This window comes from Cnephaeus nilssonii, assembly GCF_951640355.1.
Source record: "Cnephaeus nilssonii genome assembly, chromosome: 6".
Taxonomy (NCBI): domain Eukaryota; kingdom Metazoa; phylum Chordata; class Mammalia; order Chiroptera; family Vespertilionidae; genus Cnephaeus; species Cnephaeus nilssonii.
In genome coordinates, this window is record NC_137077.1 from 13669607 (window position 1) to 13687104 (window position 17498).

The window sequence follows — 17498 nt, forward strand, 5'->3', positions numbered from 1 at the left end:
CTTTAGATGCTCCATCTACATCCATTTCTAAAGATTCTTAATGCTTTAGTAATGCTGTTTGGATGTTTTCATTAAAAACAAGCACATGTATTTGAGTTTTAACATCATGTGCTGCCTTTTTCTGTAAAGTTAAGATAATAATTTTTGAAAGTAACATGCCACCCAGCTGGCGTGGCTCAGTGGTTGAGAGTCGACCTATGGACTAGGAGGTCACTGTTCAGTTCCTGGCCAGGTCACATGCCTGGGTTGTGGGCTGGATCCCCAGTGTGGGGCGTGCAAGAGGCAGCTGACCAATGATTCTCTCTCATCATTGATGTTTCTATCTCTCTCTCCCTCCCCCTTCCTCTCTGAAACCATAATTTTTTTTTTTAAAAGAGAGTAACATACTGTATACTCAGCTGCCTGGCTTTGACCTAGAACAGTTTTCAACCTTTTTCATCTAATGGCACACATAAAGTAATTACTAAAATTCTGTGGCACACTAAAAATATATATATTGCTGACCTGACAAAAACAGAGATATAATTTTGATTCATTCATACCAGATGGCTATTGTTGTTTTGTCATTTTTTTAAATTTGACAATCTAAGGGAAAAAGAGTGTCAGCGCCCCTGATTAAATAGTCAGGTATTGCATATTTTAAAAATTCTTGTAGCACACCAGTTGAAAATTGCTGGCCTAAGACAATATTATTATTCAGAAATTTATCAGAGAGGTTTCTACCTAAGGAGTTAATGTTACAATAACAGAAGAAAAAGGAATAGGTAGAAATGAATGTGAGTCAGTTTCTAAAAGCAAACACATACCTTGGGATTTAAATATCAATTTTATGTTGAGAATGTTCATAATAATTTGTTTAAAAAATTGCCTGGAAAACAGGATTAGGAGTGACAATTCTGTACTCTGACATTAGCTAGTTAGCAAATCTCAGGAAAAGAACTATGATTCTCTCTCCCAAGCATTGTGTGCAAAGTTTTTCATGAGTTAACTCATTTACTCTTCATGTTAGCTAGTATCATTATTATCCCCTTTTATGAGATAAGGAGTCTGGTGCACAAGGAAGTTCAACAACCTACCCAAAGTCACACGTATCAAAAACGGGTCATTCACATTCTCACCTCAATGTTATAAAAGGTAGTAGTGGTTTCTAGAGAGTTAAGAAGGCATTATGGCATAAGAAAAGAGTACACATGGATTTTGGTGCCAGATAGACCTGGTCTGAATCCCAACTATTGAGTGAGTGAACTTGCTAAATCACTTAACTTCCAGGAGCCTCAATTTTTTATCTGTAAAATGGGCTCAATAGGACTTCCCTTGCAGGAGGGTTGTAAAGATTAGAGAAGTATGAAAAGCACATAGTGGATTACCTGACACAAATGATTGTCAATTAAGACTGGCCCTCATTAATAGCAACATTAATAATGTCTTGGAGGATTAAATGCAGTCACTGGCAGCCTGCAGGGACTCATAACACTAATTAAAGCAAGTTCAGGCAATTCAAAAGGACAGGAATTATTGTGCTGAGAAGATGCTTAATACAAAAAAATAACTTCATCAACTAATATTTGCTTAGCAAATTTCCACATGTGAAGCACTTTCCTATTAATTCATCTGCTCATTTCAGCAGACTTATAAGAGAAATTTACATGATTGTTTCTATTTGAAGGAAAATAACTTCAGAGAAGTCCTTGTTTAAGGTCCCAGGGTGGCAAGGGGGAGGTTTGATGTCACTGAAAAATGTACACTGTGTCTTTGTCTCTTTCTTAAAATACTGAACCCAGAATTTGTTATGGAGGTTTAGGAAGTTGGAACCTTATGTCTCAGTTAAGAATGATAATGCAGGAGATTATACAATCATAAAATTTTGTGTGGGCTCCATCAACATTCATCTCTCTTAGTCTTCTCATTTTACCAAAGAGACAATTAAGACAAGAGCAATGAAATGCTTCTCATGAAGTCACTTTGAAAGTTCATGGCTGTGCTTCTCGTTAAAGATGGCAGATTTAACATATGTTTTACATTCCATCCCATCTCTGAAACCCTCTACAAAGACAGTAAAGGGATTGGTTGTAAGGACAGAAGGAATGGGAAGAAAACAATAACATTCTGGGAGATAGAAAGCAGGTGGTAGAGGGGTGATGGGCTGTGCAGACCCATGAAGCTGAAATTTAAGTTAACGGGCAGCCCACTGCAAAACCTCACAGAGACTTGGATATTGGCAGCAAGAAGTACCTCTGAAGGCAGCAATGCAACGGAAGCTGATAGTGGACCTGCTAATATCTCTTTGACAGATGGTCCCTTCCACCCTCCTGGCAGAGATTGAAGACTGACTCTTTGGGGGAAGCTGATCAGAAAGATCCCAGACAGATGAGTGCTGGACACTACTGAGGGCAAGGATACTTTACTGGAAATAGGGAGATTTATTAAAAAGTACACATTCTGAATGATGAGAACCCCAACTTCCTGTGCCTCCTTGGCTCCCAGAATACTGACAGCCATGCTTAGAGACCCTGGGCTGCATATTGAATAATTCTGATCTGAGGACTCTGGCCAGCCCAACAGTAAAGACCTAAAGATACTGACGCTCTGCCATCCTCTAAAGAAATAGTCCAGACAAATCACCTTAATGGCACTCCGTAGTCACGATCTATGCACACAGATCTTTCTTCGGTTGCTCTGTGTTCTCTCTCAAAGTCAGATTTAACAAATACAAATGTGATATTTGGGACATAGTTATTCTAAAAAGATATTTTTTGTTTATATAAAATTCAAATTTAACAGAGCTTCCATATCTTATCTGGCAACTCTACCCTCTCTTAAGTAAGAATGGACATCCACGAATCACCAAGCATTTGAGCACAGCCTCAACACAAAAGACAGTGAATAAAACATACTAATGAGGGAAAAGGAACATGGAGTAAAGACAAAAAAAAAACACAAAAAAAAACACAAAAACAAAAACCCCACAAACAAACCCCCAAACAAACAAAAAATCCAAAATAACTAACTTTAAAAATAGTGTGTGGCAGTGCTATTTACAATAGTCAAGATTTAGGAGCAGCCCAAGTGCCCATCAGTAGATGAGTGGATAAAAAAGCTCTGGTACATTTACACAGTGGAACACTGCTCTGCCATAAAAGAGAATGCAATCTTGCCCTTTGTGACAGTATGGATGACCTGGAGAGCATTTTGCTAAGTGAAATAAACCAGTCAGAGAAAAACAAATACCATGTGATTTCACTTACATGTGGAATCTAATGAACAAAACAAACAAAATAGAAACAGACTCATAGATATAGAGAATAGACTGACAGCTGTCAGAGGGGAAAGGGGCTGGGTGAAATAGGTGAAGAGATTAAGCAAAAACAAAAACAACAACAAAACAAACTTTACAGACAAGGACAACAGTATGATGATTACCAGAGGAAAAGGGGGGAGATAGAAGAGGTTAAACGAAGGTTAAATTGTGAGAGGAGACTAGACTTTGGATGGTGAATATGCAATGCAATGTACAGATAATGTATTATAGAATTGTACACTTGAAATATATATGATTTTATTAACCAATGTTGTCCCAATAAATTCAATAAAATTCAAAAAATAGTGCCATTTGTTTTCTCAGAGAGTTAAGCAGAATGTTGTACCTCTGAAACAAGATCAGTTTGTTTTAAAAAGAAATAATCAAAGAATATTAAAAAGCTATTGTTAAAGTTATGATAGCAAAAATAAAGAAAATCAATGAAAGAATATAAAGGGAAAACAGAGTTACAGAAAAATAAAACATAGGGAATGTATGAAAAGAAGTGATAAAAGAAATAATTCAAGATAATTTCCCCAAACTGAAGGATATGAGTTTCCAGATGGAAAAGACCCTCTGAGCATAAAGGATGACAAAATTAAATGCCCCCAGTAAAGAAAAAAAAAAAGAAGAAAAAAAGAAAGGAAGAGAGGAAGGAAGGAAAGAAAAGGAAGAAAGGAAGGAAGGAAAGGAAGAAGTGGCTGAGCTGAGATATGTATGTCTATTTTAGTTCTAGGAAGTCAGGATGAAAGATGCTTGATAACTATTAAACAATTTGTAGTCACTCTAATCTAGAATTAATACAGAAATTTAATAAACTGATTAAGCCTTAAGAAATGAGCTTTTATAATAATAACTAGGAGCCCAGCACGCAATTGGAAATCACGGCGCCGCCCACACTCAAGTCACTTGTCCAGCCCTGCCTCCCTCTCCAGCCCTTGAAGCAGCTGCGGCCACTGCTGATCAGGCCCTCCCCCAGTGAAGGCGCATAGAGGGCCCTGCCGCCCTGCCCCTGACACTGCACATGCCACCTCCTCCTGTCCAGTCGACCCATTACAGTGTCCCAGTTAATTAGCATATTTCCCTATTATATATATACTAGAGGCCCAGTGCACAAAATTCGTGCACGGGGGTGTGTGTCCCTCAGCCCAGCCTGCACTCTGTCCAATCTGGGACCCCTCGAGGGATGTCTGACTGCCCCTTTAGGCCCGATCCCAGTAGGATCGGGCCTAAACGGGCAGTCGGACATCCCTCTCACAATCCAGGACTGCTGGCTCCCAACTGCTCGCCTGCCTGCATTCTTGATTGCCCCTAACCGCTTCTGCCTGCCAACCTGATCACCCCCTAATCACTACCCTGCCAGCCTGATTGATGCCTAACTGCTCCCCTGCCAGACTGTTTGCCCCTAACTGCCCTCCCCTGCAAGCCTGGTCACCCCTAACTGCCCTCCCCTGCAGGCCTGGTCTCCCCCAACTGCTCTCCCTGCAGGCCTGGGTCCCCCAACTGCCCTTCCCTGCAGGCCCGGCCACCCCCAACTTCCCTCCTCTGCCGGCCTGGTCACCCCTAACTGCACTCCCCTGCAGGCTTGATCACCCCCAACTGCCCTCCCTTGCAGGCCTGGTCCCTCCCAACTGCCCTCCCTTGTTGGCCTGATCTCCCCCAACTGCCCTCCCTTGCAGGCCTGGTCCCCCCCAACTGCCCTCCCCTGCTGGCCTGATCGCCCACAACTGCCCTCCCTTGCAGGCCTGGTCCCTCCCAACTGTCCTCCCCTGCTGGCCATCTTGTGGTGGCCATCTTGTGTCTACATGGGGGCAGTCATCTTTGACCACATGGGGGCAGCCATCTTGTGTGTTGGAGTGACAGTCAATTTGCATATTATTCTTTTATTAGATAGGATTAGATAGGATAGAGGCCTGGTGAATGGGTGGGGGCCAGCTGGTTTGGCCTGAAGTGTGTCCCGGATTAGGGTGGGGGTTCCCTTGGGGCATGGGATGGCCTGGGTGAGGAGCCTGTGGTGGTTTGCAGGCTGGCCACGTCCCCCAGTGACCCAAGCGGAGGCCCTGGTATCTGGGATTTATTTATCTTCTATAATTGAAACTTTGTAGCATGGAGTGGAGGCCTGGGCCAGCCAGGGCAGGTGGAAAGCTTGGCTTCCTCCATCTCCGGGGGCAACTCAAGCCTCCTGCTCTCTCCCGTTCCGTGGCTGCCACCATTTTTGTTGGGATTTATTTATCTTCTATAATTGAAACTTTGTAGCATTGAGTGGAGGCCTGGGCCGGCAAGGGCAGGTGGAAAGCTTGGCTTCCTCCATTGCCGGGGAAACCCAAGCCTCCCTCCTGCTCTCTGTGGCCGCAGCCATCTTCGTTGGGTTTATTTGCATATTCGCTCCTGATTGGCTGGTGGGCATGGATTGTGGGTGTAGCAGAGGTATGGTCAATTTGCATATTACTCTTTTATTAGATAGGATAGATAATATATACAATAAGCACAATGTAGTGAAAGAACTTCAGATCAAGAGTCAGGGACACCCATTCTAGTCCTATTTCTGCCCCTATATGACCTTAGACACATCCCTTCACATCTCTGGACCCCAGCTTTATCATATGATCCTATCTAATAAAGAGGGAATATGCTAATTGACCATCACTCCATCACAAAGATGGCTGCCCCCACAGCTGAGGCCAAGTTCGCATAAGGAGCCTTAACCAGCAATCAGCAGGGACCTGAGGCTACGCACTACCCTGCCCTCATGGGTCTTGACAGGGGACTTCAGGCTGCGCCCCACACCCCAGCACCAGGCTAGGGAACCTCAGGCCGCATCCCCCACCCCAGCACTGGGCCAGGGGACCTGAGGCTGCACCCCACTGCCTGGCTGGGCTTGACAGGGGTCCTCAGATCATGCCCCCCACCGAGCAGGGCTTGAGAGGGGACCTCAAGGTGCACCCCCAGTGCTGGGTCGGGGGAACTCAGGCCGCGCCCCCACCCAGCGGGGCTTGATGGGGTACCTGAGGTTGAGACCCCCTGCCACTGGGGCTTGATGGGGGACCTGAGATTGCACCCCCCTCCTGGTGCTGGGCGGGGGGACCTGAGGCTGCGGCCCCCCCCCCCACTGGGCGGGACTTGACAGGGGACCTCAGGCTATGTCCCCCAACTGGCGGGGCTTGACAGAGGACCTAAAGGCACACCCCCGGCCCCGGTCTGGGCTGGGGGACCTCAGGCCATGCCCCTCATCCTGGCACTGGGCCAGGGGACCTGAGGCTATGCCCCCTGCCTGGCAGGGCTTGACAAGGGTGGGACTGGCCAGGTCTGGATCTAGCCCAATGTGGGGGTGGGGTGGGGGGGCTGGCCAGGTCTGGGTCTCACATGATTTTGAGGTGCATGTGGGTGGGCGGGGACTTGACTCTGGGTCCCATGGTGAGCCCCAGACTCTGACAGGAGGAAGGTTTTCATATACATTTTACTAATTTTCTTTCATCTCTGACACTTATATTATAAAGAAAGGGAAAATAGCAATATTAAATTATTTCCTCTAATTAATCCCCTTTTAATGTGCACAAATTTCGTGCACCAGGTCACTAGTATTAAAATAATTGAGTACATAAATTAAAATAATTTTAAAAATCTATATCCCAATAATACTTAAGAAATAATCCAACACACCACTTTCTATTTCCTTCTTTTTTCTTAGATAATCCATATTATTTTATTTTTATATAATAGATTCACATTTCTATAACACTCCACAGGTTTTATTCATTCTGACATTACAAAAATTTTAACTGATACTATTTTTTAAAAATATATATTTGTATTGATTTCAGAGAGGAAGGGAGAGGGAGAGAAAGCTAGAAACATCCATGATGAGAGAGAATCATTGACTGGTTGCCTCCTGCACACACCCTACTGGGGATTGAGCTCACAACTCAGGCATGTGCCCTTGACCCTTCAGTGGCAGGCCAAAGCTCTATCTACTAGCTAGGGCTTAACTGATACTATTTTCAGATACAAGGTCTGTGGTATTGAATTATACAACCATAGTATCTGTCCTGTCTTCATGAAGTTTTCATTCTAATTGGGAAGATAGTTTGAAAAAAATTTAAAAACAAGCAAATACATTTCTATATAGGACAAATGCTGTAAATAAAAAGTAAGATTCTATGAAAGAATATAATAAAGGGAACCAATTTTAGAGTTGGTGGTTAGTGAAGGATTTCTGAGAAAGTGGCTTTAAAATTAGAATAAGTAAGAGTTAGGAGGTGAAGAGTAGAAGAATTTACTAAGAAGAGTAAAAAGTATGAAGGCCTTGAGGGAGAAATTGAGCTTTCAAGGAAAGGAAAGTTAGCCAGAATGTAGGGATGAGATTCTCCCCAGGAAGAATGGTGTGAGATGAGGTTGACAAGAACGCAGAGGCTAAATTATTTTGGGTCTTTGAATCCATGAAGAAAGGTTGGATTCTATTTACTTTTTCTCTCTCTCTTTTTTTAAAATCCTCACCCGAGGATATTTTTTCCATTGATTTTTAGGGAGAGTGGAAGAGAGTGGGAAAGACAGAGAGAAATATTGATGTGAAAGAAACATATCGATTGGTTGCTTCCTGCACGAGCCCTGAGGAGGCTTTGGGCCCGAGGAGGAGCCTGCAACCAAGGTATGTGCCCTTGAGTAGAACCGAACCTGGGACCTTTTGGTCTGCAGGCTGATGCTCTATCCACTGAGCCAAACTGTCTAGGGCTGGATTTTATTTTAAGGGCAATGGGAAGACATTAAATTATTTTAAGTATTAAAATGACCTCATCTAATTTATAATGTATAATCACTCTTGCTGTTATTTTATTTTGTTGGATCTTCAATACTATGCATTGAGATAAGCAGTGCAGATGTACGCTTCATTGTTGAGAAAACAAAGTACAGAGAGGTTAGGTGGCTGCCTCTGAACAGGTCCAGTGGTTGGTTAGTACATAGAGATCCAGAGCAAGGCCTCGGGTTTTCCAACACCAGTTACTTAGTAGTGCACGGCCTGACACATAATAGGAACTCAATACATATTTGTTAAATGAATATACATACACTAGGACACTGGCTTGAGATCCATGGGTCTTTCGGTAAAAGAAAATGTGTTAAATCAGCCACCAGGGGGAGTGTATATTTCCCCCCTGTAATAGAAACATTGACCTTGGCAAAGACAACTGGCAGAAAAAAATCTTTAACTGAACAAAGCGCTTTCTCCAGTTTATACCAAAAAGATTTCATGAAAGAGAATTGGCAACATCACAACAGACCCTTTGTTGTGTGTTTGAGCCGGCCATCTGTCCATGAGACTCAGCTATGGACAGCCTTCCGACTTAAGAGTTCTCCTAACTTCATAAAAAAGAAAAAAAGAAAAAGTGGTTCCTCCAAAGTAAAGGGCAATGAAATGGAAGTAGCAATGCTTCCTCACACAATTCAAACTGTACATGCTGAACAAAAGACTTATTCTTTCCACCCAACTCTGCTATTTTGAATTTCCTTGAACTTGCTTCAAAATAAAGTTTGGGATGAAGAAAACTTTGCCTGTGGCATATAAATGGTCCCAAATGGCTAAAGGAGCCTACCTGGTGATGAGAGCTCAGTCACCCCAAGTGAGATAGGGCTTCTTGTTTACACTCTGCAGCCAGGACCAAAGTAAGTACAAATGGGGAAAAAAGAAAAGAAACTAAAACATACACATGCACTGTAAAAAAAAAAAAAAAAAAAAAAAAAAAAAAAAAAAAAAAAGAGTTGGATCTCACCTGCCAACCCCTTTTATTCTCATTTACCAAGGCATGAATTTTGTCAACAAATAATTGTTTGACAAAATTGTGTGGTTAGTTCTCAGTCAATAACAGGTTTGGTCTACACATGTTGTCAACTTTCACCTGAGTTGAGGAATCAAGGAAAGTTTCCAAGAGTGCCTTAAAAGTAAATCAACTATCTGTAATCAATTACTGAGGACTGATTGGTCATTTGCTACGTGTTCAGAACTGGATTTAATCCCGTGGGAGGAACAATCAAGGTATTGTATTGACATATGGTCCCTGTACTTACTAAATAACTATTTTTTGTTAGTTATTGAGATTATTTTCCAAATATTTCTTTTTTCTTTTTCTTTTTCTTTCTTTTTCTTTTTAATTTGGAGAGTCAATCCAGGTAGCTGACTGAGTTCAACATTTTCTTTTCTGGATTTATAGGGTCATAAAAAAAAACACATGCAAAGACCAGTAGGGTCCCCTCTTAAGATTCTGTGGTCAGGTGTATCACCTTATGTTATTTGTCATTCCTTAAATAATCTTACAGACAGAATGCAAGTGAAAAAAGTTGAGTTTTGAAGAGGATATAGGGACTTTGTACTTAATACCTTGGATGTTTATTTATTACAAAGATTTAGACATATTTTTAAAGAAGTACCAATTCCATAACTTCATAGCTCTGAAGCTTCTGGGTACATTACATCAGATATTTATTTTCTTTTTCCACTAAGTTATTTAAATAGGAATTAATTATCACTATAAAAATATTGGTGAAAGTTGTAGCCTTTGAGCAGACATGAGTTTGTTGTGAGAATGTTTATGTGAGATGACTAATTTCTAGTATTTTCCAGTCATTAATTAAATTAAAAAATAAATAGAAAAAGTTTTTCCAAACCATGATACAATAAATATATTTTAAAAGTTCCTAAAATTATAATTTTTTCCCCAAATTCAACATTCAACAAGTGTATATTGAGGCCTACTACATAGAAGATACTGGCCCAGGTGCTATGCAAAATTCCAAGGAGGCCTATGTGATATATTCTGTCCCCTCCCCACCAAAGTCAAACTGGAGAAGAGACAAGTAAAGAAGTCAAGCTCTCAAAATAGGCCAGTAAGCTGACAATGGTCAGGGTGAAGTTCAAACTACGTTTTGTAGGGATTTAGAGAAGAAATAAGATTATTCTGTACTTGAGCAAAAGTGCTCTTGGGGGTACCAGGCAAAAGAAAGAATATAAACAAAGGGACAGAAATTGGAAATCTTTGGGCTGTAATACTAGGCAATTGTGTCATCTCATTTGACTAGAACATAGGCTAATTATAGAACAGTACTGAGAATTAAGCCTGGAAAGATCTTCGAGGGTGAACCTGTGAAAGCCTGGAATGGTGTTTGAGAGTGCAAGTTTAACTGACAGAGAAGTGAAACCATGGAAGACTTTTATGGGACATGGAAATCGGGTGACTGATGTGGCTGAGGTGCTTCAAACAAGTAGAAAAGGAGCATGACCACCCACCAGGCTATTGCAGGAGTCCAGATAAGAAGAAATGTGTACCCGTGGGTGTTAACAATTGTAAGGGATAAGAGGGAGGGTAGCCAAGAGACAATTCAGAAAACCATCAAACATAAAAAGTGAGTTAGATAAATGGGATGAGACAAAGCAGAGTAAAATATTTTGACTAAGTTGATATTTGTACCTTTTACAAAATTAAAGCCAGATGATTGAAAGAGAAGAGAACGGCTTTGGTATTGAAAATTCTGTGAGATCCTAGCAGGACATATAGGAGGAGAAGTCCAGCAGATAGTTAGAATTATGTTCTGGAATGCAGGAGGCCAGAGAGTTCTGGAGGGAAGGATTCGGGAGTCAGTCTGCAGAGGCAGGGGCTGTCACGAGACCGTGGCCCTGGGTAAGACTGTTGACAGAGACAAGAGCAAGTGAGGGGAGAGAAAGGGAGAGAGGAAAAGAATCTTGGGAATGCTTTCCTTTCTTGGCCAAGGAGGAGCCACTTAGGAAACTTGAGAAAAACTATTTCTTGTTGCAGGAGTACATGACTAACATCATGTACAGGGACCATTTCAAGAAGAAAGGGGATGGGGATGTCAAGTTCAGCCAAGGGAATATAGTCACTAACACTGAATAGCTATGTATGCTATCAGGTGGGTACTAGACTTATCGGGGGGACCAGTTTGTAAATTATATAAATGTCTAACACTGTGCTGTACACCTGAAACTAATATAAAATATATGGAATGTCAACTGTAATTGACAAATTTAAAAATATAGAAGAAAGGGGATGTCAGCAGGGTCATATGCCCTGGAGGGGAAAGATGAAGGTAAGAAAACAAAACACCTGACTCAGGTGATATGAGAGTAAGAGGTGAAATAGTTGTTTCACCAATTATTATAAGACTGTTTTCAATAATGTCACTCCAGCAGAAGCAGAGTTCAAGGGTTTAAGGAATGAGAGGGATTGAGAAGGGGAGCCAGCCAGTGTAGACTATCAATTCAATAATTCTAATGAGGAAGGGAAGGAGGGGCTGCTAGAGGGTATTTGTGTCCATTTCACCAGCTGAGAAGGACTGAGGCTCCTTCTTATAAAGAGGAGGAAGAGCTCTAAGAAAGGACCAGGCTGCCCCCGAGAGGAGAAATTACTCCAGGGAGAAGATCACTGGGTGATATTCGATCATTAGCCCATGTCAGCATTCCCTTTGGCATCCCTTCCTCAGAGCCTGAAGACAAGGAAAGAGAGTGAATAAAGGCCAAGGGAGAAAGGAACAAAGCTCTGGGGTGGAGAGGACTGGTGAGTGGGGAAGATGGACCTTCTCAATTAAGTGGGTAAGCCAGGCACCTTTTTGAGAGTCAGGTGGGGAGGGTGGGTCTGAGGGATTGAGAATCATAGAGAAACATCAATGTAACTAACCACTGGGGTGAAGTCAGGGGACACAGGGGACACAGTGGGAGTAACCAATGAGGGATTATAGGACCGGTATACAGCAAAAATTTTTTTCTCTCTGGGCTCATGCCCCTGTGGGCCTTGACTTTCAGACCCATGACCGCTCACAGCCAGCCATCGAAGCCACAGGGTTGGGACTCTTAGTTTGCTGATTCTTGGCATTGAGACCCTGCTACTTGAGACTGCTGTGAGTGGCTTTTCCAGGCCCCTCCTGCAAGAAAGACGATGCCAAGGAACAAGGCAAAGAAGTATCACTGAAAAACAAGATTGGACCCCAGCCACCTTTTACCACTCTTGGCGCTGCCATGTCAAAATCAGGGACATGCCTGACCTCGTTTCTTGGGAAGAGTGAGAAGTCTATCCAAATCCTAAAAAGCTCATTGTGAAGGGCAGAGTCCTAATAATTTGTATTTTGATCGCTTTGAAATAATTTTAAAGTGAGTGCCAGCGGGGGTGGGGGGAAATAGTCCCATTTTATGGGGGCATTTGATTACATTCCAAACATATCAATGTTCCAGGGTGTGCCTGGGAACTTTGATATCTTGCAGCAGATTTTGCCAAGAAAGTGCAAATGTGAGAGGAGCCCCAGTGAAACAAGGAAACTATTCTCCAAGTAGCAGGTTGCAGGGCTGGGCAAGGAGAGAAATGCTCAGACTTTTGTCTCCCCAGTGAAGAGGAGATTAGAACGAAATAAATCAGTGATGTGTGCAAGAGCCGTGACTACCTAACAATGGCACTTTGTGCTGCATTCAAGGAACTCTGAGCCCTTCGGCAGGATTCTTGCTTTCTCTTTGGACTCCAGGAAGGTCCTTGCTAAGTACATACAAGTCCAGAGAGGTGTTTCTCCTTGCACATTTACAATATTCTCCCTCTCTGCTCCTTCTCAACCAACGTCTTGCCTTTCTTTCCTTTGTGCCCACCTCTGCCCACCCTACATCACTAAGAAACCTGCCATTGCCAAAGGGGAAACAAAACTGTATTGAGCATCCACTTAATGGTAGCGATTGAGACATTTGCTTACTGAGATCATTATGTGATTGTCACAAAAATTGTATAGACAAGTGATATTTAAATGCTGGTCAAAAATATTTAGCAGTTGGGCCCAACCAGTGTGGCTCAGTGGATTGAGCATTGTTCTATGCACCAAGAAGTTGCCAATTCAGCTGAAAATGGTTTGGCTCAGTGGATAGAGCGTCGGCCTGCAGACTGAAAGGTCCCAGGTTTGATTCCGGTCAAGGGTATGTACCTTGGTTGCGGGCACATCCCCAGTAGGGGGTGTGCAGGAGGCAGCTGATCGATGTTTCTCTCTCATCGATGTTTCTAACTCTCTATCCCTCTCCCTTCCTCTCTGTAAAAAATCAAGTATATATATATATATATATATATATATATATATATATATATATACTAGTGGCCTGGTGCATGAAATTCGTGCACATTAAAGGGTTATTAATTAGAGGAAATACTTTAATATTGCTATTTGCCCTTTCTCTATAATAGAAGTGTCAGAGATGAAAGAAAATTAGTAAAATGTATATGAAAATCTTCCTCCTGTCAGAGTCTGGGGCACGCCATGGGACCCAGAATCAAGCCCTCGCACACCCGCTGCACCTCAAAATTGTGTGAGACCCAGACTCAGCCGGCCCCACCCCTATTGTTCGAGATCCAGACCCGGCTGGCCCCACCCTTGTCAAGCCCCACCAGGGAGGGGGCACAGCCTCAGGTCCCTACTGATTGCTCGTTAAGGCTTGTTACGGGAACTTGGCCTCTGTGGGCACAGCATCTTGTGTTAAGGAATCCCTGCCTCCGCTGTGGGCACAGTCATCTTGACCATTATGGTGTGATGGTCAATTTGCATGTTCCCTCTTTATTATATAAGATATATATATTAAAAAAAGAAGTTGCCAATTCAATCCCCTGTCAGGGCACATGCCTGGGTTGTGGGCTTGATTCTGGGTAGGGGGCATGCAGGAGGCATCTAATTGATGTTTCCATTGGTGTTTCCATCTCTCTTACCCCTGCCTCTCTCTCTAAAAAAATCAATAAAAACATATTTCAAAAAATAAGTTTAAAAAATAATTAGCAGTTGGTTTGACATATCAATCAGAAAGGACTTGGAAGTTGCACTGGAGGTGGGTATTGGAGGCACCCACTGAACCAGGCATTATCTCCTAGTTGCTGGAGTGTGGAAAGGTCCAGAGGTCCCAGAACTAGATGTCGCAAGGAGTGGGGTCACTTGAAGAACAGAAACTTTACCAGCTGGGGCAGATGTTTTTCAATGTTCAGACAAGCAACACTTGAAATTTAGCCCCAATATATCTGCATATGACTGATGAAAATGGGGCCGCAGAGGTTTAAATATCTCACCGAAGGCCATCCATTGAGTACAAAGATATGAGCCCAGTGACTCCACTGCAGGACCTTGCCCTCCCCCCTGCACTTGTCCCTTGCTGGCTGTGCCTCTTTTCCTTCATCTGTCATCTGGAGTTTAGAGATGAGAATATGTAGTATTCTAGAGAGGGCATGCAAGCGTACCTGAAGACTCTCTCTCAGCAAACCTCCAAAGCTGCATCTATTAACTCTTTGCTGTCCCATTAGGAATCTTCTCAGTAGTGGCAATGTCAGGATAGGGGGCGAGCAAGGAAAAACTAACTAAAATGAAAGATTTCTTCTTTTCCCTACAATGAGTCTTTGTTTATTTTGTTCCTTAACCATATCCCCAGAGTCCAGCACATGGTTAATGTTCAATGCAATCTTGTTGAATGAATAATAATTTATTCCATTTCTATTAACACTTATATTCTTGTCAAGTGCCTTTACATCTGATCCTTTACATTGGACCCTCAAGGCGTTCAGCAGGATTATAGGGCAAACACTGTCATTTCCATCCACAGAAGAAGAAGCTAAGATGCAAAGCGCTAAGGTGTTCTGCCCAGCATCACAAAGCTAACCACAGTGGAACCAGGATGGGCCCTGCCAACGCCTGGTCCAGAGCTCTTTCTCTCCCATTACAGCATATCTTAAATATGAAAAAACGTTCACATAATTGGAAAATGGAAAAAAAAGTATAATTTCCAGCCCATCATATACTTGGTGACACAATGGCAAACAGGAGAACTGGCTCTCCTCTCTGCTGCTTAATACACTCCCACTCCAATTCACTGGATCACCAGACTCAAGGGAACCCCTCACTCTTTCTAGGGCTCAGCCATATCATCTCCATGCAGCACCTAGCTTTATATCTTTGTGTTTTTTTAAGAGAATCCCTGCCCTCTGCCCCCACCAGATAATAAGTTTTGTGTCCTATACCAGTTGGCACAGGCCCTACCCAGCCTAGACCCCTCACTAAGTTCAAATATGACATTTAATGGATAGAAAAGACTAACATCCATCTATCTAACTATGGAGAATGCCTACTCTCCAACTCCCTCTCCGATGCTTCCAGGGGCAAGGGAACTGGATGACTTTGGGCAGTTGTCATAGTGTGGGTTTTTTTCTCTTTCTACCTATTATAAAAGTTCTCCAAGTGTGGTTTCTGGATCAGCAACATTGACATCAACTGGAGACTCATCAGAAATGGTTACTGGACTTAGTGTGGTGATCATATCATAACATGTATAAATGTCAAATCATTATATTGTACACCTAAAATGAATATAATTGTAAGCCAACTATATATTTTTTAAAAAAGGAAAAATGTACTATCAGGGAGAATACTTTGTAAAGTGGATGATGTCCAACCACTAGGCTGTGCCCCTGAGTACAAAATAATATTGAACTGGAAAAAAAAAAATTTACAAAGAAGTAAATTTAGAAAAAAAGGCATAGCAAATTCTTGAGTCTCAAACCTACTAGAGTTGCAGGATCTGGGGGTGAGGTCCAATGATTTGTTTTAAAAGCCCTCCATGTCATTCTGGTGCACACAAAACTTTGAGGACTGCTGTCCTATTATGTCCTATTTTTTTTTTCTTACATGAGCCAAGGAGTCACCTCCTATTCCCATGGGGTCCTCTGGGAACTCCTCTGCTCACTGAGTCCTCTAATCCCACTTCTCTTCACATGAAAGCCTATGGTATAGTCTTGTACCATTAATCCACCTCCCTGGAGTAAGGGCCAGACTAGGTGATCTGAGACTTTGTCAAATCGAGCAGCTCTGATTCTTCAGGGGAGCCACGATTCAGCAGATGGCCTTACAGAAAGCAGGGGAAGAGTTCTGTGTGAATTTTCTTTCGCTGCAGGCCCCAAGGCTGGAGTGAAGTGAGGACATGGGCCAGTTGCCAACTCTTAGTTACAACCCCAGGAGATCTTTGATGTTCTCCTCTTGCAGTCTGGGGTCCCTGTTTTCAAGAATTTATCGGAATGACCCAAACTTAGCAAACTTGCTCTATGTACCTTGGACAAAATAACCGCTGAGTCAATTCTGTGAGTAGTCTTGGATTGTCTGCCTGAAACCCTGCTGATAGTTGACTTCCTCTGGAAAACTGCTTCCAATGCAAAACATAACATTGCAGGTTTGTCATATGTGCTGGATCATTGCCAGCATTTGCATTAGATGGATAGTCAATGAAAGAGTGGGTAGTAAATACCAAAAAGAAGCAATCTAACCCAAGCCTCATCTTTCTTATACTAACCCCTCCCTTCTTTCCTAAGCTCCCACACCTGAAAAGACCATTTGAGGACTCAAGAGGACAATTTCTCCATATTCTGGAAATTCTGACACAGTTAAGAAAGAAAGAATTCCTGTTCAGTTGCTGGGTTCTGATATACTTTTCCAATTTAGGCTCCTTGATTTATCTTGCTAGTTACAAAATTTGCTTAACTGCTGACTCTGTAACTTTTCTTCTCTCCCTCTTCTAGGTTCTTCAGTTATGAAAGTACAACAAGTGGATGGAGAAATGGTTGAGTAGGAGAAGACAAAAATGTGACAGTCCCCATTGAAGACAACAGGCAAAGGTCCTGGAATTTGAGTCATGAGACTGGGGTCCTGCCAGGGCCTTGCCACTGGTGAGCTGGCAGATGGTGGCTCATTGCTGCCCCTCTTTTGGACACTGTAGAGCAAGAGTTTAAGCAAAACAGGTATCTGGGCTGTTTTCCAACTCTTTGATACTATGGGTAGGCAGATTTATTTTGGAATTCAATTGTCCCTGACTGAAAACTCAGGTTGGGGACAGCAAGTGGACTTCATCTTGTTTGCCAATTTGACCATTTGGAATTGACTGTCTGGGATGTGGGAAGGGTGTCATGATTGACTAAAGCAGGGGTGGGGAACCTTTTTTTCTGTCAAGGGCCATTTGGATATTTATAACATCATTTGAGGGCCATATCAATTATCAACTTAAAAATTAGCCTGCTATATTTGGTCAAACATTTAATTAACTCATCTTTAATGCCTTGGTAGGGCCAGACCAAATGATTTTGCAGGCCTTATATGGCCCGAGGGTCAGACATTTCCCACCCCTGGATTAAAGGGTCTGCCATGAGCATGA